Source organism: Helianthus annuus, chromosome 12 (genome assembly GCF_002127325.2).
Source record: "Helianthus annuus cultivar XRQ/B chromosome 12, HanXRQr2.0-SUNRISE, whole genome shotgun sequence".
NCBI classification, from domain to species: domain Eukaryota; kingdom Viridiplantae; phylum Streptophyta; class Magnoliopsida; order Asterales; family Asteraceae; genus Helianthus; species Helianthus annuus.
In genome coordinates, this window is record NC_035444.2 from 136,618,280 (window position 1) to 136,640,572 (window position 22,293).

The 22,293-nt window shown below is 38.4% G+C and overlaps 1 long non-coding RNA gene across 2 annotated transcripts; it reads left to right on the forward strand.

The window, feature by feature from the left end:
- Window positions 1–6,397: 6,397 nt before the first annotated feature.
- LOC110893285 lies at window positions 6,398–8,551 on the forward strand. 2 transcript variants are annotated; one of them, XR_004875341.1, is made up of 6 exons: window positions 6,398–6,705; window positions 6,795–7,016; window positions 7,098–7,320; window positions 7,406–7,468; window positions 7,963–8,037; window positions 8,502–8,551. It is a non-coding gene; the product is annotated as an uncharacterized LOC110893285 (long non-coding RNA). The 2 variants fall into 2 exon arrangements; XR_004875340.1 differs by having other exon boundaries at window positions 6,398–7,016.
- The last annotated feature ends 13,742 nt before the right edge of the window (window positions 8,552–22,293 follow it).

Genomic DNA, 22,293 nt, shown 5'->3' on the forward strand with positions numbered 1-22,293 from the left:
ACAACGCTCTACGACGATCGGGTTTTGAAAGCGAGTTCGTAGGAACTTTCGGGCCGCTTAATCACTCGAGATGGGCCGTGGGCCCAAGCCCAAAATCCACTAACTAAATTAACCCTATGTATTAAAGAGTAGAAAACCCTAATATTCATTCTTACTTCAGCCGCATATGAAGATCCTCTTGTTTCCTTTTGTCTGCAACTCCAACACACATATAAACACTCAAATACCTCCATCTTCCTTCTCCACTTGGAAACCCTAAAACCATTCACGCCCACCCACAGCAGACTCTCTCCTTCACTCCCCTTTCCCTCTCGATCTACCTCTGCAACACAAAAGGAGGTTTACACCTTAAACCTCAGCCATACCCCTCTCCTACCTCTCCCGTGAAGATGTCCGGCGACCAGCACCGTCCCGACGACCACAGCGGCAGTAGCGACGGTGGTTTTCTCCGGCGACCGTGTTCTCGATCTCCTTTCCGGTAAGCGTGTCTCCTCTTCGTTCTTGCTCAGATCGGAGGTTCAACTCTACAGTTAGAAGCTATTTTTTTTTCCTTTTCGTTTTCGTTTCAGGAAGTTGCGTGTCTCCGGTCAGTGCGACGCTGATTGACGGCGTCAGTGATGGTGGTAGCCGACGGCTGGAGAAGCGGTAGTGGTCATGTCTGCTGGTTCCAGATTGGGTTAACTCCGGTTTGAGTTTGCCTTGTCTCGGTTCCGGTTCGGGTCAGGTGGTAATTCATATTCGATGTTTGGTTCGAGTGACGATCAACATCAGGTTTAGTTGTCTCGGTTCAGGTTAGTACCTGGTTCGAATTTTTATTTGTTTAAGTTTCACTTTCATTTTGAAATCAGATTCTGCCTTTGGATTGGTTTCAGGTTCGTTTCAGACTTGATCGGCTTTTGTCGAGTCAAGGCTGATTAAACAGTCAACCCGATCAGTTTTGCTGTCGAGTCTGGTTCGTGTTTCGACTCAGTTTGGTTTGGATCTTGGCTCAGCTTAGCTCCGATTCAGTTTTGGTTCTCGGTTTGTTTCGACTCACGCAGTTCGGTTCAGATTCGGATCGATTTGGTTCAGATCCGGTTCAGTCGAGTTTAATCGGTAATCCCTCATTTCTTTTCTTTCAGTTGGTTACTACCATTTTCGTTAAATCCGATGAATGGTGGTTTGATTCTTATTTCGGTTCAGCAGGTTCGGTTCGATGCCCGGGTCAAACCTGGTCAAACTTGGTCAACTGAGGTCTCGATGCACTCGGTAGTTCAACGACGTAAATATTCCAATTATATTGTTTTAAACCTCTCGTTAACACAAAACCGCTTTATATATTTTTTTTTGTTATAAAAGAATACATAGAAGTATGTATAATTATATGTTGTTTTGTTGTTGAATTTTGAGATTTACATCGACACTTTGGTTGTCGGGATCGCCCAAAAACAGAGGAAACTCTGCCCGTTTTTCGTAAGATCCGTGAAATAAAACGTGTAAATTTTATAAAAACAAAACCTATCAATTCGACTATTTTTTTTATATATAAAATAGATATAATGCATAATTATATTTATTTTTGGACAATGTTTCAACAATACTTTTGAAAGAATTAATTTTAAAATATTACCTAAACTATATAAAATATACGTATTTGTATTTATATATATACAGATTTATATTAACTAGTTACACTTTATATTCCGCTTCAAATCCTCTGTCGTAATCCCGATTACTCATACACCTACGTTTGCCCATATACGGTGACCTCGGTGTTCCACCCTCCAAATCTTTTACGCTCGTCAACACTTGGATAATCGGAAGACTTAGCAATTATGTGAGTATACTCGAACCCATTTTCACTTTTAACACTTTGGGTGCAACATGTATTCTATATTAAACGCACATGACACTTGAAACTTATTTGAAACTTACTCTATCCATTTAAACATGAAACATTAAACTTGTGAATCTTGAGACTATTTTGTGCTATGTGAACGTTTAATTCTTGTGTGTAGTTCCGCTTTAACAATAGTAGCGCTATAGGAGTAATGCACCTCCCCTTTAGTCTTTGGGGTATTGTTAGGAGGAGACATATCAACCTCCCGTGAAACTTTGGGTTAGGTACTTTAACGCATTGGGAAACTTGGGCTATCACTTGGACTACGTAAACTAGCACGTTGAAACTATTTTGTTATGTTCATGTTGGATATGAGTTTTTATTCTATTATGCTATGTAAACAAACTTGTATACTCGCTCTTTGCTTTTGCATTGAAACTCTATTTTAATACATGTTGCAGGTTGACAGTCAAGATGTTGAAGAATCAAGTTAGGATGGACTAGATACCCATTTTAATAATAAACCATGTTTGTTGCAATTTGTCTTTATTTGAATCAATGTATTTGAATTTAGTCATTTATGAAATTTGATTTAATCTATATTGTCACAAATAGTGTTATGATGCTTTTGAGCGATTTGTTCGTCTCATCCCGATGTTTCCGCCATCGGTTGGGGTGTGACAGATTGGTATCAGAGCCATAACTATAGGGAATTAGGAAAAGTAGGAATGCTTTAACCTAGTCTATAGTTTTAGAGCTTTATTCTCATGTTTTGCTTGAAACTACCTGCATGCTATCTTATTTGCCTTTATTTATTCTCTTTTCATCTTTCAAACCTATATGTCACTTATGTGTTAACACTTCACATACTATACTTGTTTTATTATGTGTTAATACTTGTTCCGTTGTTCGATTCTATATGTGTATTCTTAGCATATTTCTCTATGTGTTGGTACTTGTTTTATTGTCCTATTCTTTATGTACCGTTCTGGATGTGCATTCTTATGTGTTTACACTTGTTTTCGTATTCCTTTAACATACTCCCCTTTTCTAAAGCATTTTACTCGATTTTCCTTAAACTCGAAAACACTCGTATTGTACGAACGAGACGAGTTTACCAAAATAGGCGTGAAACCCACAATTTGGTAAACGACTTTCACCCTGTTTGATTCTATTTTTGCACGAAATTACACCATTAAGTTAGGAGTGAAATCCACATCTTAATGGAAATTTCAAATGTCAAATTTCAAATCCAATTTCTAGTGGACCCTCGTTAACGTGTCGAAATTAAATTTCGGCCCAACGAGTACCAACCACACTTAGGGTACGAACTCGTCAAGCTAGGGGTGAAACCCGCACCTAGTCGACTAGTCCCACTCCTTGATTTTACATAAATCTCGCCAAGTCTCGAATTTTCGATTGAATTGGGGCATGTAGTAACCAGAAGGGTGAATACCGTTAACCGACTTGTCGGCGAGAGTATACCACCTATTAGGCCAAAGCCTGCTCTCAGATTCAAAGGACCTTTCGACCACTTTGGTTAGTCAATGTTCCGTTTTGGAACCATCCAAGTTTCTTTTTATCAAATGTACGCTTTATTATCTTCGATCTTTTATGATGAAAGTCTTTCTTGTCAATTTTGAACCATTTTTAAGATTTCACTTTTGCGCATACATCATACGATTATACATCATTAGCATGCATAATTTCACTTAATTTTAATTACACTTTTGTAACAACGAGTGAAGACATATCATCGAGATAGGAGTGATTTCCTCACCTTGACGATTAACTCCGCTTCCTTTCTCATCTTACAACGACCTCACCAACTGATTAGGGGTGATTCCCTTACCTAGGTGATCGTTACCAATGCTTTCTTTTAATAGATTATTTTATGTAAATACGATTATGTTTATATCTAAATCGTTTAACATCGGTCAAATCCCTAATTATTTCAAGATGCATTGTTTATATGAGTGAATTTCTTATCCTACAAACTATTTTCATATAGCTCACACACATGAAATTCTTAACTTTTCCATAGACGCTTGTTCTTCAACATTCGAAATTTCACGAAATGCTACTCATCAACTTAGACAGTCAAAACGAAATTTCGCATTCAACATAATTATTAAAACACGCCCACCTCACAACATTAAACTAGGGATTTTTATTTTCAATCAGGAATCAACCAACCCTTTTTGCACACGTCTATAAAACATTAAAAACTTTATTCAAACATTTACTAGAACTTCTTTCAAAATCAACAAAACATTTTATTAAAAGACGCTTTCAATAATCACTAAGTTCATGCACCAAATTTCTTTTCTAGGGATCAATTTTTTTCTCAAGAATCTATACACTTCAAAATTGTTTATATACAAAGTTATTTAAAACGATACAAACTTATTAAACCCTAGAACTTTTCAAATCTCACTCGATACGTCAATTAAATTCAAAACACGTGGGTAAGGAAACTTCGTAGGAACCGATAATTTCGACTATATAAATTCTTCTAAAACCATAGTAGCATTCCCATTCGTCTACAAAGTAAAATTTACATAGTCAATGGATGATTTATACTCCCTTTTCTTTCATACTCAAAACTTTTAACCTTTTACGCGCATACACTCGTGCATTTCGATTTATACTGTGAATAAAATCATTATTTCCTACATCCATACTTATACATTCTATGCCTTTACTTATGTTCACACTTACACATTTATGTTATACTCGTGATTCAAAATTCATACGTTTTACGTGTATGCACACACTCACAATTATACATTTACATTGTCCTTACATTCATGTCTATACTACATTCGTATTCATATTCATACGAGTTATGTTTTCATTTGCACTTTTACAACTTTGTTACACTTATACTCATACACATGTATTTTATTCATACTTAAACATTCATGTTTTACACTTAATTTTTTTTCCCATTTACATTCATACTCATGCATCTTGTGTTTATACTCATATTTATACTCGTATTCACACTCGTACTTGTGTTTATACTCTCATTTATACGATTTATGTTGTACTCGTACTCGCATTTATACTCTCGTTTATACGACTTATGTTATACTCGTACTCGTGTTTATACTCTCATTTATACGATCTATGTTATACTCGTACTCGCATTTATACTATCGTTTATACGATTTATGTTATACTCGTACTCGTGTTTATACTCTCATTTATATGATTTATGTTCTACTCGTACTCGCATTTATACTCCCGTTTATACGATTTACGTTATATCCGTACTCGCATTTATACTCACGTTTATAAGATTCTGGTTATACTCGTACTTTTGTTTGTACTCTCATTCATACGAATTGTGTCTATACTCACGTCATTCGTTTGTGCTCAAATTGTGTTCACATTTATGCCCATTTTTAATACACGTTATGCTTATACTTTTACTCATAGTTTTGTGTTTATGCTCACGTGCGTGTTCAAATTTAAACTTATACTATGCTCATGCCTTGTACTCAGAATTTATACATTCGCACATGTACACGGGCGAAACCCGAAGGATTCGCTTACGTTGGACTTATACTATTTGGAACGTAAACATGCTTATATGCTACATTTCTTTACACACACAAACATATTTTCAAAATTTATGTATACCTTGATTCATACACAACTAGTACAAGCTATGTGAATCATGCGACGATTGGTATAATCGCGGGTGCACACGGGATTATAGTAATGGACGTATGAGGACCATAGAGTGTGCTACTGCTTATGGTAAGACACGGAACGTAACATGACACTGAATATGAAACGGACGTAATGTGGTCAAAACATGGTGGATACGCCGTTGGTACTTCCTATATATAAGTGTTTTCACCATGTTACCAAACTCTCGTAAAACGTGCCGTGAGAAATTCAGTGTTTTGCAGACCTTTTTGGACCTAATACAAGCTATAAACAACTCACGAACGCTTTATATCCGATTATCCGCGACGAGACCTTATCCTTAAGACTACTTTTGTCTACTCGATACTTATGCTATCCTTATACCCATAATCATCTATTAGATCAATCGCTCACCCTTATATCTCCATTATTCTTCGTTGCCCTCCATACAACCTCAATTTTAAACAAACCTTTCTGTTTGCCAGAATCCTTTCAAGTCTTCCTCTCGAATAAATTTCGGGACGAAATTTCCTAAAGGAGGGGAGACTGTAACGCCTCGTATTTCCGTAATCTCATGTTTTTATAAAATTCATGTTTCGTTTCCTATTTTTAGAAACGCAGTGGAAATCTGAGCGAAAAACGGTTTAGAAACGGAAAACTACGCTTTTTACGCGATCGACAAGCGAACGCGACAAATATCGAGCACCGGCATTATTTCACGTATTTTAAACTTTTAAAATAAAATTATACAACGCTCTACGACGATCGGGTTTTGAAAGCGAGTTCGTAGGAACTTTCGGGCCGCTTAATCACTCGAGATGGGCCGTGGGCCCAAGCCCAAAATCCACTAACTAAATTAACCCTATGTATTAAAGAGTAGAAAACCCTAATATTCATTCTTACTTCAGCCGCATATGAAGATCCTCTTGTTTCCTTTTGTCTGCAACTCCAACACACACATAAACACTCAAATACCTCCATCTTCCTTCTCCACTTGGAAACCCTAAAACCATTCACGCCCACCCACAACAGACTCTCTCCTTCACTCCCCTTTCCCTCTCGATCTACCTCTGCAACACAAAAGGAGGTTTACACCTTAAACCTCAGCCATACCCCTCTCCTACCTCTCCCGTGAAGATGTCCGGCGACCAGCACCGTCCCGACGACCACAGCGGCAGTAGCGACGGTGGTTTTCTCCGGCGACCGTGTTCTCGATCTCCTCTCCGGTAAGCGTGTCTCCTCTTCGTTCTTGCTCAGATCGGCGGTTCAACTCTACAGTTAGAAGCTATTTTTTTCCTTTTCGTTTTCGTTTCAGGAAGTTGCGTGTCTCCGGTCAGTGCGACGCTGATTGACGGCGTCAGTGATGGTGGTAGCCGACGGCTGGAGAAGCGGTGGTGGTCACGTCTGCTGGTTCCAGATTGGGTTAACTCCGGTTTGAGTTTGCCTTGTCTCGGTTCCGGTTCGGGTCAGGTGGTAATTCATATTCGATGTTTTGTTCGAGTGACGATCAACATCAGGTTTAGTTGTCTCGGTTCAGGTTAGTACCTGGTTCGAATTTTTATTTGTTTAAGTTTCACTTTCATTTTGAAATCAGATTCTGCCTTTGGATTGGTTTCAGGTTCGTTTCAGACTTGATCGGGTTTTGTCGAGTCAAGGCTGATTAAACAGTCAACCCGATCAGTTTTGCTGTCGAGTCTGGTTCGTGTTTCGACTCAGTTTGGTTTGGATCTTGGCTCAGCTTAGCTCCGATTCAGTTTTGGTTCTCGGTTTGTTTCGACTCACGCAGTTCGGTTCAGATTCGGATCGATTTGGTTCAGATCCGGTTCAGTCGAGTTCAATCGGTAATCTTTCTTTTCTTTCAGTTGGTTACTACCATTTTCGTTAAATCCGATGAATGGTGGTTTGATTCTTATTTCGGTTCAGCAGGTTCGGTTCGATGCCCGGGTCAAACCTGGTCAAACTTGGTCAACTGAGGTCTCGATGCACTCGGTAGTTCAATGACGTAAATATTCCAATTATATTGTTTTATACCTCTCGTTAACACAAAACCGCTTTATATATTTTTTTTTGTTATAAAAGAATACATAGAAGTATGTATAATTATATGTTGTTTTGTTGTTGAATTTTGAGATTTATATCGACACTTTGGTTGTCGGGATCGCCCAAAAACAGAGGAAACTCTGCCCGTTTTTCGTAAGATCCGTGAAATAAAATGTGTAAATTTTATAAAAACAAAACCTATCAATTCGACTAATTTTTTTTATATATAAAATAGATATAATGCATAATTATATTTATTTTTGGACAATGTTTCAACAATACTTTTGAAAGAATTAATTTTAAAATATTACCTAAACTATATAAAATATACGTATTTGTATTTATATATATACAGATTTATATTAACTAGTTACACTTTATATTCCGCTTCAAATCCTCTGTCGTAATCCCGATTACTCATACACCTACGTTTGCCCATATAGGGTGACCTCGGTGTTCCACCCTCCAAATCTTTTACGCTCGTCAACACTTGGATAATCGGAAGACTTAGCAATTATGTGAGTATACTCGAACCCATTTTCACTTTTAACACTTTGGGTGCAACATGTATTCTATATTAAATGCACATGACACTTGAAACTTATTTGAAACTTACTCTATCCATTTAAACATGAAACATGAAACTTGTGAATCTTGAGACTATTTTGTGCTATGTGAACGTTTAATTCTTGTGTGTAGTTCCGCTTTAACAATAGTAGCGCTATAGGAGTAATGCACCTCCCCGTTAGTCTTTGGGGTATTGTTAGGAGGAGACATATCAACCTCCCGTGAAACTTTGGGTTAGGTACTTTAACGCATTGGGAAACTTGGGCTATCACTTGGACTACGTAAACTAGCACGTTGAAACTATTTTGTTATGTTCATGTTGGATATGAGTTTTTATTCTATTATGCTATGTAAACAAACTTGTATACTCGCTCTTTGCTTTTGCATTGAAACTCTATTTTAATACATGTTGCAGGTTGACAGTCAAGATGTTGAAGAATCAAGTTAGGATGGACTAGATACCCATTTTAATAATAAACCATGTTTGTTGCAATTTGTCTTTATTTGAATCAATGTATTTGAATTTAGTCATTTATGAAATTTGATTTAATCTATATTGTCACAAATAGTGTTATGATGCTTTTGAGCGATTTGTTCGTCTCATCCCGATGTTTCCGCCATCGGTTGGGGTGTGACAATCAAAAGGGGGAGTCTGAAGACATAAGAGTCAGATACAGATTATGAATCAACATTCAAGGGGGAGTTTGAATGATAGAGAGCCAGGTTTGAATCCTGCTGTACACACAAGCTGCTGATGCTGATGAACTTAAGGAATCAAGAGATCTGATCAAGAAAAGATAGAGTCAGATTGAGATCCTGGAAGAGAGAAAGTGAGAGAGAAGAAGAGAAGAGTTTGAAGGATGTTTACAATGTCAGATACTTTGGAGAGAGCAAGAAGACTGATAAAGACTGAAGACTTTGAAGACTCGACACTGAAGACTTCGTCAACATCCAAGGGGGAGTCTGTTGGTGCATATGTCTGTCAACTTCGTCTTGTATCGAGTCTTGTAATAGGTTAGATAGATCAGGGCACAATATTCGAGAAATTTGAGAAACATATGGGATGTGGCCATTTCGCACGAAATGGAACTTGTCCATTTCGCACGAAATGGCACTGGTCATTTCGTGTGAACCTGTTTCATGCGAAATGGTGAGCCCTATATATATGTGTGTCCTGGATCTCATTTGTAACGTTCTGATTTCAGTGCCGAGGTGCTGCCGAAGTGTCTCCAGCCTGTAAAACGTTGTTATATCAATATACAAGACAGTTAAAGTGTATATTGTGACAACTCGTATTTCGAACCTATCTTTGTGATTAATGTAACGTATGTGAACGTTATGTGATTATGTGAACGTTGATAATTAATTGAATGATATGTTATATGTTTATGTGTATTGAATGTATGTATATTGAACGAGCCCAAGCGCACAAATCGAACCGCTCGCACAAGCCCATTCGGGCCATATTCTTTGTATTCAGATCAAGGGCAGCCCATGATGGGTTCGGCCCACTCTCTTTTGCACGCATAACACTTAGGAGAAAGGGTATACTCCTCATATCTTGTAAAACACAACACACACACACACAACCCTAGTTCTCTACTCGCTCTCTTTCCCTCTCTTGAAGCCGACAGCAATCTTCATAGCCGAAGCCATCTCGTGAAGCTTTCTTGATTGAATCACCTTTGTGTTGCCTTCTAATTGGTTAGTGTTTGTGTTTATCGATGGTATATTGATGATGTTATGATCTATGTATTTTATATGATGATTTAGAGATATCTTGTTATTTAACATGATATAAACGGATTGGATCCTAGTATTAATGAAATCGGCTCACATGTGTGTAATTGAAAAAGTTCATATTAATCGGATGTGCATGTTATTGATCTAGAACCGAATAGGTGTTAACCGGCTGTTATGTCTTTGTGCTTCGGGTGGTTTGCTTGATGATGTTACGGTTGAATAATGATCATGTTCGAATGATTGTTGAATAGTCGTGACTAGAATATGTTTAAGTGTTGTAGTTTTTGTTCATGCTTTATTCATATCTAGGGTTCATGAGAATCGACTAGAATATGCTTAATTTGATTGATTGTATGATAAATGGATAGTTAGAAACTGTTGTTTGATAGATGGTAATTTTGGAAACTGTTGAATGATTGTAACCGACTAGCATAATATCCAGATAGTAAAACGGATCGCACAAGTTTCCACCCGGCCGCACAAGATCAGGTCACACAAGACCAGACCTGATCGCACAAGACCAATCGCACAACACGATCGCACAACAGGGATACAAGTAGATAAGCACCATGTACAATCAGCAGCCGCATGATCGCACAAGACCTTGTGGATCGCACAAGACAGTGCCGATCGCACAAGGCTTGGGCCACACACGAGCATTGGACTGTTGGGCCTTAAAGCCCAATATCCACTTGCACAACCCAACTGGATCGCACAAGTCATCCGGTTCGCACAAGTCGCCCGGGTCGCACAAGTCGTCCGGGTCACACAAGATCACTATTTAGGCCGAGCATACTGTTGGACTTCTTAATTGTTTGGGCCGTTTACATGCTGGACTGCTTATATTTTATTGGGCCGGGTATTGTTGGGCTTCTATGGGTGAATAGCACAAGGCTGTTAGACTTGTGCAAGCCCAATCTTTCGAAACGCACAAGTATGAGCATGTTATATACTTGACTGTTAATGTGTTGCCATGTTAAATACATGTTTGTAACCTATGTGTAATCATACGTGCACTTCTTGAACCTAGACCTGACTTGTATGGTAACCATGTTAGGACGTGGTTGACCCCCTAGCTCAAGTAACCTTTCTGTGTACCTGCCGAGCAAACCAAGGTGAGTTCACACTCTTACCAAGGCATGGGATTCCCGGGGTTGGGAATGGGGTTAAATGATTACTTGTACTTTCATCGTTACAGGAATACATACTACTGACCTCGTTAGGGGAAGGTCACTTATAGATACAGCTAGACTAGTAACACATGGGAAGCCCCCACTAATCTTCGCACACATGCCTGGAATGGCCGCGATACGAATACTAATCTTCGCAAACATGCCTGGAGGGCCGCGATACAAATACAACTAGTCTAGAATACATGGGAAACCCCCACTAATCTTCGCAAACATGCCTGGAAGGCCGCGATACAAATAAATACGATACATGGTTTACAAAAGGAACATGTGAATTACGAAACATATACTATAACTAAGCAATCAACTGTGAACTCGCTCAACTTTGTTGTTGACTCGTTGTTACATGCCTTGCAGGTCAATAGGTACACATGGAGCTTGCACTGGGAGGCGCGGTCATTGTGGACATGGATCGTGGATGCCATGTTAAACATTTATGACATTTCAAACTTATTACTTATGTTGGGTTTTACATTTATGCTTCCGCTAAACATTGAAACTATACTTTTGTTTTGGGACACCTTTCATATTGTTTGGTTGAATTACATTTATCATTATTCAATATGATTGGTGGCTTGATCCTGGTCATGTCACGCCTCCAGGCGGTGATACTCCGAGTGTGGATTTTGGGGGTGTGACATATATCAAGCTAATTCAACATCAATACGTTTGTTTCCGCCTCTCGTATTGATAAAAAACTCTTCTGAACGACTCATTTGGTCATACAAACGATCCTACAACCAGCTTACCAGAATTCTGATGAACTTGATCATCAGAAATTCTAATGATAAGACTTACCAGATTCTAATGATAAATACCAGATTTATCATCAGACTTCATCAGAATGGCCTTGTCTGATTATCTTCTTTGTCTTGATCTTTTCCTGATGCTTAGTTAAAGATGTATCTTTCATTTCTTCTTGTCACTTTATCATGTAGACACCTTTTTAGTGCTACTTCTTGACTTTATCTTCTGCTTGTGATCAGGTTGATCATCTTTTTCTTCAATACTTTCATTTAAAGTTTCCTAACACTATTTTTTGCGGGTCCCAGGTTGCGTCTTGCTTGGACCACGGGCTTGATACCTAGCATGGTATTCAAGCAATGCTGCGCGATATTGTCACACCCTGACTTTTGTGGAAGCGTGATTATGTGTGACTTGCTTAATATCATTGCATTCAACCATAACAAACAACTATATGATAAAACCAAGATGTTCATCCCTAAATAAGTTTCAAAAGGTTACAACCATCATTGTTTAACAGATATCCGAGACTTCAAATTCATATTACAAACCATCCATGTCACAACCCGACCACGATAAAACAACAAATCATGGCGGAAACATCGGGGAGTGTTGTAACAGAATCATTGTTTCAAAACACACGGAAATTTGTAGTTTCGTTTTATTAAACGTTAAACATTTACATCGTCTTGAAATCTAACAAATAAGTTAAACATAGTCTATTATTGTTATTAAGTCACTAAGGCCTCGTCCAGTCCTATGTGAGTATGCATCCTAGCAATCAACATCATTCAACAATACCTAAAACATATGTGAAAACAAAGTCAGCAAAGAAATGCTGGCGAGTACATAGGTTTTATGAGAGTGTCGGATTCATGGCTAGTTTGCATGTTGCAATACTTAACTAAAACCTTGTTTTAAAAAAATATATAGTATTGCGACATAATTAACCAACTCAATTCAAGTTGGTTATAATTTATAAAATCTCGTAGCCATGATTCTTAACCCAAAACATTTATTTAATCAAATCAAATTGTAAAACATCTCGTAAAAACTTGTTAATAAAACTCGTATGGTTTATATCATTTTGAAAACCTCGTTGTGTGACATCGTTTTAAAATTGTTTCCCCAGTGAACTAAATAATGACACAAAATGTAATATGATAAGAGCATTTATATATAAGATGTACCAGCGGCGTATCTACCATGCTTTTATCATGCTACACCTGTCCCATTATCTAATCACATCCCAAAAGCAATCGTTTAACCAAATCGTTTATCTCGTTTAAGTCGTTTCAAATCGTTTAACTTATCCAAAAATCGTTTAACTCATTTTAATAGTGAAACTACTTTTGGTCGTCTCGCTAATAACATTCAAACCTTCGTGACTCGACTATCTCGCCTTTTGCATTAATAAACCACCAAAGGGTAAATTAACAATCACAGATTCGGTCGCTACCCGCCTAACCCACACATAACCATGGGTGCAGTCTGATAACGGGATTTGTCAGATCCAATGGTACCATAACCTAATACTGGTCGGTTTGGCCAAAATTAATGAATGTTATTCGTTATGTAATTACAACCAACAAGTTTGTTCACTTTATCAAAATCGTTATTAATTTAATATAAACCATTTTAATTGTTTTCAAAAACCATCGTTAAAACATCGAAATCGTTTAACACATATGAATCACCCCAAAACAATCGAAACAGTAAAATAGGGGAACTATGTACTCACTTGAGATTGCTTAGTGGTCTTTGAACTACAACCAAGCAAAGCTAGAGGGAGCACGGAATCAATCGGCAACCTAATAACTATATAAATAAACCGGACCTAAGTCGGAAGATCGGATAGGATGAGGTCTTGTAAACCAAATGAGTTATAGGAACTCATATGACATGGTTTAACAATGCCTACATACTAAATTGAAACCTAACCTAAGTGCTTTCGACCCGTTACGACCCGTTTAGGTAGCTTACGCTACTTTAACGCGTCGTGCGCGTAAAACGCGTCCGAGACATCTAACTAGTCCTATGACAAGTATTATATGCCTAAACATGTTTATTTATGTTACATAATCAGTTATGTGACAAATATTTGGGTTACATATGTTTAAAATCCAATTATGCATGAAAAGGGCATTTTGGTAATTTACCTAAGGCATATAAACTACCTATCATACAACTACTTAAACTAGGTGACCATAAGGTATAACCTCGGAAGGTTATTCCCTATGCAATTATGGTCACTAAACATGCTTGGTCGGATCCTAATGATCGACCAAACGGGTCGAGTTCGTAAGTCTAAGCGGTGGTTTATACCGCTTGACTTACGACTCTAAACAAGCACTAAACTAAAAGTGACGAGCTAAGCATGTTAAAACATGCTTAACTAAGTTAGAAAATAGGTTTTGATATCAAAACAAAGTGTTTTGATACCAAGAGTAGTTTGGTTGCAAAATACGCTTACATGCGCATTTTGACCGAAACTACAACTCGTCACTACGCCTAGTCAACGTGGTAATCAGTAGGTATAGTCACTAAGGACTATAACCATCGTGATTACGCTCACGTTGCGAAGTTCAAACGAACTTCTTGTTGACCAACTCGTGGTCAAAGCTGAAAGTCAAACAATGTTTGACTTTCGAGCTAGGAAAGCAATAAAAGAATGAAAGAGGACTTACAAAGGGTCCAGATAGATTTGATTCCAAGTTTTCTTAGGTAGGAAGTGAAACATCACAACCACTTAGAGAAATCTAAGATCAAATGTGAGGAAATGAATGAGAGGGTCATGCTATATATAGTTTTCACAAAACCGTTAGGATCATTTCTTGGAGAAGAGGGAATGATCTAGGCCATACATGTGTTAAGGACTGATTGGGGGACTTGTTCTCTACACAAACCAGCCCCTAGCATTGAAAACCATTGATCAAAACCATCAAAAATGAGCTAAAAGACCAGATTCAATGTTTCTGTCTGATAGGCTCTCGCGCCACGCGTAAGAATTAAGCTTGGGCTTACGCCCCAGGCCTAAGACTTTGACAGATTTACATTTTTAGCCCCTGCATGCCCAAAACTTGGTTTTCGATGCATTTTCGACATGTTTAAGCCCCGTTAGCCCCATTTCAAGACTCTAAAATGAAGTTAAAGTATTGGGAACTCAAAACATGCTCAAAAATATCTCGGATGTCGGTTCGTTTGGTCGTACGGTTGTGTTGTTCGGTTAATTACGACGGAAGTCGTAACGAACGCAATAACGATCCAAATTAAGTGACAAATGGAATTTTATCATGCCAATCACTAAAATAAAATATTTAATGATTACATAAATTTTTGGGTGTCCGGATATATTCAGAACATAAGATATGCGCGCAAATGCAAACTTGTGCACTTTTTGACGCTTTTAGTCCCTGAATGACCAATAAGTTTATTTTTGCGCACCAAACACCTCAAAGCCTATTTCTAAGCTATGTGAAGGATATTTAGGGAATATTTAACTTATGATCAAGTTCCGGAATGTTCGTTACTATACAAACCGGTATAGTTTCGCAGTTTGACGAAATTAGTCCCTGTAAGCGAATAAACTTGATTTCGACACACCAAACCTTCCAAAACTTATTTCTAAGTTATGTAAAGGTTATTTAAGGTATGTTAAGCCTATGTCACTATTCTGGAGTGTTTGTCGTGTTAAACTGATTACGTTTACGCATTAGCTTGCGTATAACCTTCCAGAAAGCGATTTAAAGCTTGAAATCAAACAAGAATTGATATGTGCAAATGATACACATATTTACACAAATCCCAAGTATGAAATACAATATTTCATTGATTTGGTATTTGTTCGATGGCCATGGAGGCACAGATGTCACAATCCAAATTGTTTAAAGTTCCATAAGGACTTGACAAAAGACACTACTAAAAGCTAAGCTTTGAACTATGTATCTTATCCAGGATAAGATACACAATCCAAAACCTTTGACATAGGATGACATCTTTTATTTCAGACAATACTTGAAAAACTTGCAACGCCCGCCAGATCCACATTTAGTTTCCTGAAATACATGTAGTTTGAAAACATCAACAAAAGTTGAGCGAGTGCATGTGTTTTGTATGTGCATGAATAATCCTTGTAAATATTGTAAGTATGTAAGTATTTGTAAACCGGTGTGAAAGCACACAAGGAAACAGATCGATTAATGGTTTGCAAGGCCATTAATATGTGTGACGTGATGCAGGAAGGCTCAATCCTAGCGGATTTTGTACCGGGCTTCCGGCTGGAAGACATAGCCACCTCATGGGCCAAATCCCAGTCCTCAAGGGTGGGGCTCGCAAAACCCAAATAGATCTATCACTCATGTCCCTCGGTCCTACTACGAGGATTAATGGTCTTAAGCGTTGTACCCACCACTCACATGATCTAACAGTTCATTCCTTAGCTAACCATACCATATGTAAACGTTTGTAAACAATTTATAACATGTACTTCACCCCCGAAGTTATAAAACTGAAAACAGTTAAAAGAAAAGGGGGACATGAACTCACAGTCTTGCATCTCGAATCCGATGTAACTCAAAGTGGCTACTTGTTCACACGACTACCTACAAACGTACTATGGTTTATTAGACGGATAGGTAGTGCCTTGACTTTAGACTTAATTAGTATCCTTGAGTTACATTTCATTGTGTCTTAATATTTTCTCCAAAGTATATAATTATTTGTTAAAATAATAAATATTTTAACTTAAATTATATTTATTAAATTTTGGAATATTAGTTAAAATAATATATTTTAACTTGACACATTTATGTGTTTGTACATGGATAACTTCCAAATGATGGGTGTATTCATACGCGTGTTCTTAACCTTGTATATTTTTGCCAAGTATCGGTGGCGTATTCCAGTGTATTTATACGTACGAGAATACGTATTTTTATTGTGTTTATTAAGTATCCTTATACTTAATTTTGTATTAATTTTTCTGGAATAATATTTCTAATAAAAATTCACCAATATATATTCTTAAAATATTTAAAAACATCAAATATTTAAAAACATCAAATCTTGAAGATTTTAGATGTTTATAACTTGTAAATTATTTTTCTAAAAATATTTCTTCTTGAATTTTTCTTGTTAAATACATGTTTCTACACTTGATTAAGCACTAAAAATGTGACTAGTTTCTTTAAGAACCAAGTTTATGTAAATCTTGTATTTTAACTTAGTTTCTTGAGAAAACTAGTTTTGAAATCATCCACGTACATGATTTATATTACACTTTGATCATCATTTTTCAAGAAAACATTTTATACTTCAAGTTCATGCTTTCACATATGGATGATCATTTTGATCTTTCATGAGATCATCCTCTTATCTTGCTAGATTATGTCTTTAATCACCATCTAGCAAGTTTATATGATGTTTAACATCATTAACAAAAACAATCAATAATCAAGAAGCATAACAACACTTAAACAACATGATTCATCATGATTATTAGTCTTATGTTAAAGATTATGTTCTTGATATTTAGTGTTCTTCATGATTAGTTTCTTGTATCATCTTTTAACTAACTAAATAAGATGTAAAATGAAATTTAGATGATCTTACTACTAGCTCAAGGCTAGGGATGAACACAAGATGAAGATGATGATGAATGTGGTGGTTAATATCTTGTGAGAGAGGTCCTTCCACTTCCAACGGCTCCTAGCTCCTTTGTTATGCTCCTTACACCTTGTAATGTCTTGAAAGTGGATGAGAATGAAGTGAAAGTGGTGGTTGTGGTGGTGCTTGGTGTTCTCGGCCGAAGGTAGAGGGAGATGAAGAAGAAAGATGGTGTTGGTTTGATGTTGTGAAAATGAGAAGGTTAAGGTCTTGTGGTTAGTCTTATAATCCTCCTACATGTAGTATTCTATTGGTTCTTATGTAAGCAAAAGCTCTAGACAAGATCCATTATAATAAGCAAATGAAATCAAGAGTGGGCCACCCTAAGGTGACCGTAAATAGGAGTGGGGGGGGGGGTCTAGGGTAGCTTGTAAAGATTAGTTTGGTTAATAATTGAAAACTAAGCGATTTAGTTTGGTTATAAGTTATTATAATGTTATATTGTGTGTTATGATGTTCGGGGACCATAACTAGCTCGGAAATAATAAAACAATGCTTCTGGTGAAAATTTGGTGTTTCGGGTAGTGTCCGGATGTTCGGTTGGTTACCGATTCGCTAAGGTGCTAAACTATGCACTTTAGTGTGCTTTATGTTACCTTTTGTGACAGTTTTGATTTCTGGCACTTAGGAAAGCATTCTGGACCATTTAACCATATTTCTGCATGATAATAAGTTGTTTAAATGCTGAATTTTGCTGAATTCAGCAATTTATGTGAGTTTTAGGCAATTTCCGGCACTTAAACTATCTCTACGAAGGCAGTTTTATGATCCATACTTTCCTACACACTATACTAGTGTAACTACTGGTTTCTAGCTCATTCTGTGTCTCAATACCATGTCTGTCTATGTACTGAATTCCGTCAGCATTTTTCTGATTTGTCTGATAACTGTGCTATCTCTGTCTCGTGCATCATTTGAATCAATAAGTGTTGCATGCAATAATGATATGACATTTTGCAATATATGATGCACATGTATGTATAATAACAATTATAAAAAATCAATCATGTCATTAATGTCAAATCAGCACAGTCATTAAGTCACTAATTACTGTTTAATAAATGTATGGATACCTGGAATTTTGACAGTTGTCACATTCTCCCCCTGTTAAGAAAATTTCGTCCCGAAATTTTAAGCAACGGTATTAGCTGCAGGGGAGTTAGGGAACAAATGTGGATATTTTGCCTTCTTACGATCTTCACGCTCCCAAGTAAACTCTGGGCCGTGACGTGCATTCCAACGAACCTTGACAAGCTTAACACTACTCCTCTGAGTCTTGTTAACCTTCCAATCGGTAACCTCAACGGGTTCTTCTGTGAAGTGGAGTGTATCGTCTATATACACTTCATCCGCAGGGATGACCACTGTCTCTTGAGTTGGACTTTTCCTTAGATTAGATACATGAAATGTATCGTGAACACCATTAAGTTCCGCTGGTAGCTCAAACTTGTACGCTACTATACCAACCCTTTCTAGAATCCTGAATGGCCCGATATATCGTAGGTTTAACTTTCCACGCTTCCCAAAGCGTGCTACACCCTTCCAAGGTGAGACTTTTAACAAAACCATATCAGCCACTTCAAATTCCAAGGGTTTTCGTCTTTGATCCGCTTAACTCTTCTGTCGATCACGAGCTGCCTTGATGCGCTCTCAGATCTGCATGATCTTATCAGTCGTTTCTTGGACCAGTTCGGGACCAACCATCTGTCTGTCACCTGCATCTGCCCAGCATAACGACGATCGACACTTACGTCCGTAGAGATCCTCGAACGGTGCAGCTTGGATGCTTGTATGGTAGCTGTTGTTATAGGAAAACTCAACCAGAGGCAGATGAGTATCCCAACTGCCACCCATATCCATTACACAAGCACGTAGCATATCTTCTAGCGTCTGAATAGTTCTCTCGCTCTTTTCGTCCGTCTGCGGGTGAAAAGTTGTACTTAGATTCAACGGAGAACCAAAAGCTTCTTGAAAGGATTGCCAAATCCTTGACACAAACCGTCCATCTCTGTCAGATATAATCGAGATAGGCACTCCATTACGTGCTACTATCTCCTTAAGGTAAAGCTCAGCTAGCTTACCAGTGTTATCCTTTTCTCTAATCGGCAAGAAGTGCGCAGACTTCGTCAATCGGTCCACAATTACCCAAATCGTATCATGACCTCTGGGAGTCCTGGGTAACTTCGTTATGAAGTCCATAGAAATCTGCTCCCACTTTCACATGGGTATTTCTGGCTGTTGCAGGAGACCTGAGGGTTTCTGATACTCGGCCTTTACCTTGGTACAAGTTAAGCACTTCCCAACATAAATAACAACATCACTTTTAAGTCTTGGCCACCAATAGTAATCCTTTAGATCTTGGTACATCTTGTCCGATCCTGGATGGATCGAGTACCTTGATTTATGAGCTTCATCGAAAATAACCCCTCTAATACCACCATAAAGCGGAACCCAAATGCGTCCTATGAAATACAAGGTTCCTTCCTCATTGAGTACCAACTTCTTCTCCATTCCTTGGAGATATTCAGCCTTAACGTTCTCTTTCTTAAGAGCTTCTTTTTGTGCAGCACGAATACGCAACGTGAGGTCTGTCTGAATAATCATCTCTAAAGCCCTAACCCTTATGGGCTTGATCCTTTTCTTTCGACTTAAGGCGTCTGCTACCACATTCACCTTTCCTGGATGATACTTAATCTCGCAGTCATAATCATTTAACAACTCAACCCATCGTCGCTATCTCATTTTAAGCTCTTTCTGATCGAATATGTGCTGAAGGCTCTTGTGATCTGTAAAAATAGTACATCAAGTACCATACAGATAATGTCGCCAAATCTTCAAAGCGAACCCCACTGCGCCTAACTCCAAATCATGCGTGGTGTAGTTCTTCTCATGGACCTTCAGTTGGCATGAAGCATAAGCGATAACCTTCTAGCGTTGCATTAGCACACAACCCAATCCCTGACGCGAGGTGTCACAGTATACCATGAAGTCGTCGGTTCCTTCGGGTAGGGATAATATCGGTGCATCGCATAGCTTATTCTTAAGCAGCTGAAATGCTTCTTCTTGTTTATCTCCCCATTCGTACTTCTTATCCTTTTGAGTAAGGGAGGTCAACGGTTGAGCTATATTGGAGAAATCCTCTATGAACCTGCGATAATACCCTGCTAAACCCAAAAACTGCCGGATCTCGGCCGGCGTCTTCGGAGTTTCCCAGTTCTTGATTGCCTCGATCTTGGTGGGATCCACATGAATACCATTCTCATTTACCACGTGACCGGGGAACTGTACTTCGCGTATCCAAAACTCGCACTTTGAAAACTTTGCGTAGAGTTTCTCCTTCTTTAGCAGCTCTAAGATGGCTCTGAGGTGTTGCTCATGGTCTTCCTTCGTTCGCGAATAAATCAGAATATCATCAATAAATACGATCACGAATTTATCGAGATATGGCTTGCAAACCTGGTTCATCAAATCCATAAATACTGCCGGTGCATTTGTCAACCTAAACGACATCACTAGAAACTTGTAATGTCCATAACGAGTTCTGAAGGCAGTCTTTGGTATACTTTCTTCTTGAATCCGCAGCTGGTGATAACCTGATCAAAGATCAATCTTGGAATAGTAACTTGATCCCTGAAGTTGGTCGAATAAATCATCAATCCTCGGCAAGGGATACCGATTCTTGATGGTTAACTTGTTCAGCTCCCGGTAGTCGATACACATTCGAAAGCCACCATCCTTCTTCTTGATGAATAGGACTGGAGCTCCCCAAGGTGAGAAACTCGGCCTTATGAATCCCTTATCCAACAACTCTTGAAGTTGCGTTGATAACTCTTGCAACTCTGAAGGCGCAAGTTGATAAGGTGCCTTGGCTACAGGTGCGGCGCCTGGAACCAAGTCAATGTGGAACTCGACTTGTCGATGAAGAGGTAGTCCTGGCAAGTCTTCGGGGAAGACTTCAGGATATTCCCTTACCACAGGGATATCTTCTAGCTTTGGCTCTTCAGCTTCCTTATCCACAACGTGAGCCAAGAAGGCAACACATCCTTTACGTAGAAACTTCCGTGCTTTCAAGCAACTAATAATCCGTAGAGGCGTATCATGCTTCTCCCCGTGGACCACAATCGTCTCTTCATTTGCCATCGGGATACGAATGATCTTCTCATGGCATACAATCTCTGCACGATTACTCGACAACCAATCCATCCCAACTACAACGTCGAAGCTTCCCAATTCCACTGGAAGAAGATCTATCGAAAACTCACGCTCTCCAAGCTCTATAACACAACCTCTAATCACTTCATTGGCTTCTACTAGCTTTCCATTAGCTAGTTCTATCGAGTACGGGGCGTCTAACTTACTTGCTACTAAACCAAGTATATTCTTAAACTCTAGGGATACGAAGCTATAATCGGCACCAGTATCAAATAGCACAGATGCAAAATGTTGATTAATAGGGAACGTACCAGTAACCACGTTCAGATCCTGGCGAGCTTCCTTAGCTCCAATGTTGAACACTCTTCCACGAGCTTGGTTATGCTTTGGGCAATCCCGCTTAAAATGCCCTACATCACCGCAACCATAACAGCCTTGGCCGTGTTCATTCCCATTACCACCTTGGTTGTTGTTATTATTTCCCCCGTGGTTTCCATTTCCCGCATGATTTCCATTTCCATTCCTGTTTCCATTTCCTCCTCGATTGTTGTTTCCTCCCTGATTTCTGTTCCCATAACCATTTCCACCACGGTTACCATTACCATTTCCATTACCACTTCCTCCTTGTCCACCGTTTCCACGACCAGCTCCAACCCAACACGTTTCCTTAGAATGACCATTCCTTCCACTATTACCACACTTCCTAAATCTGCA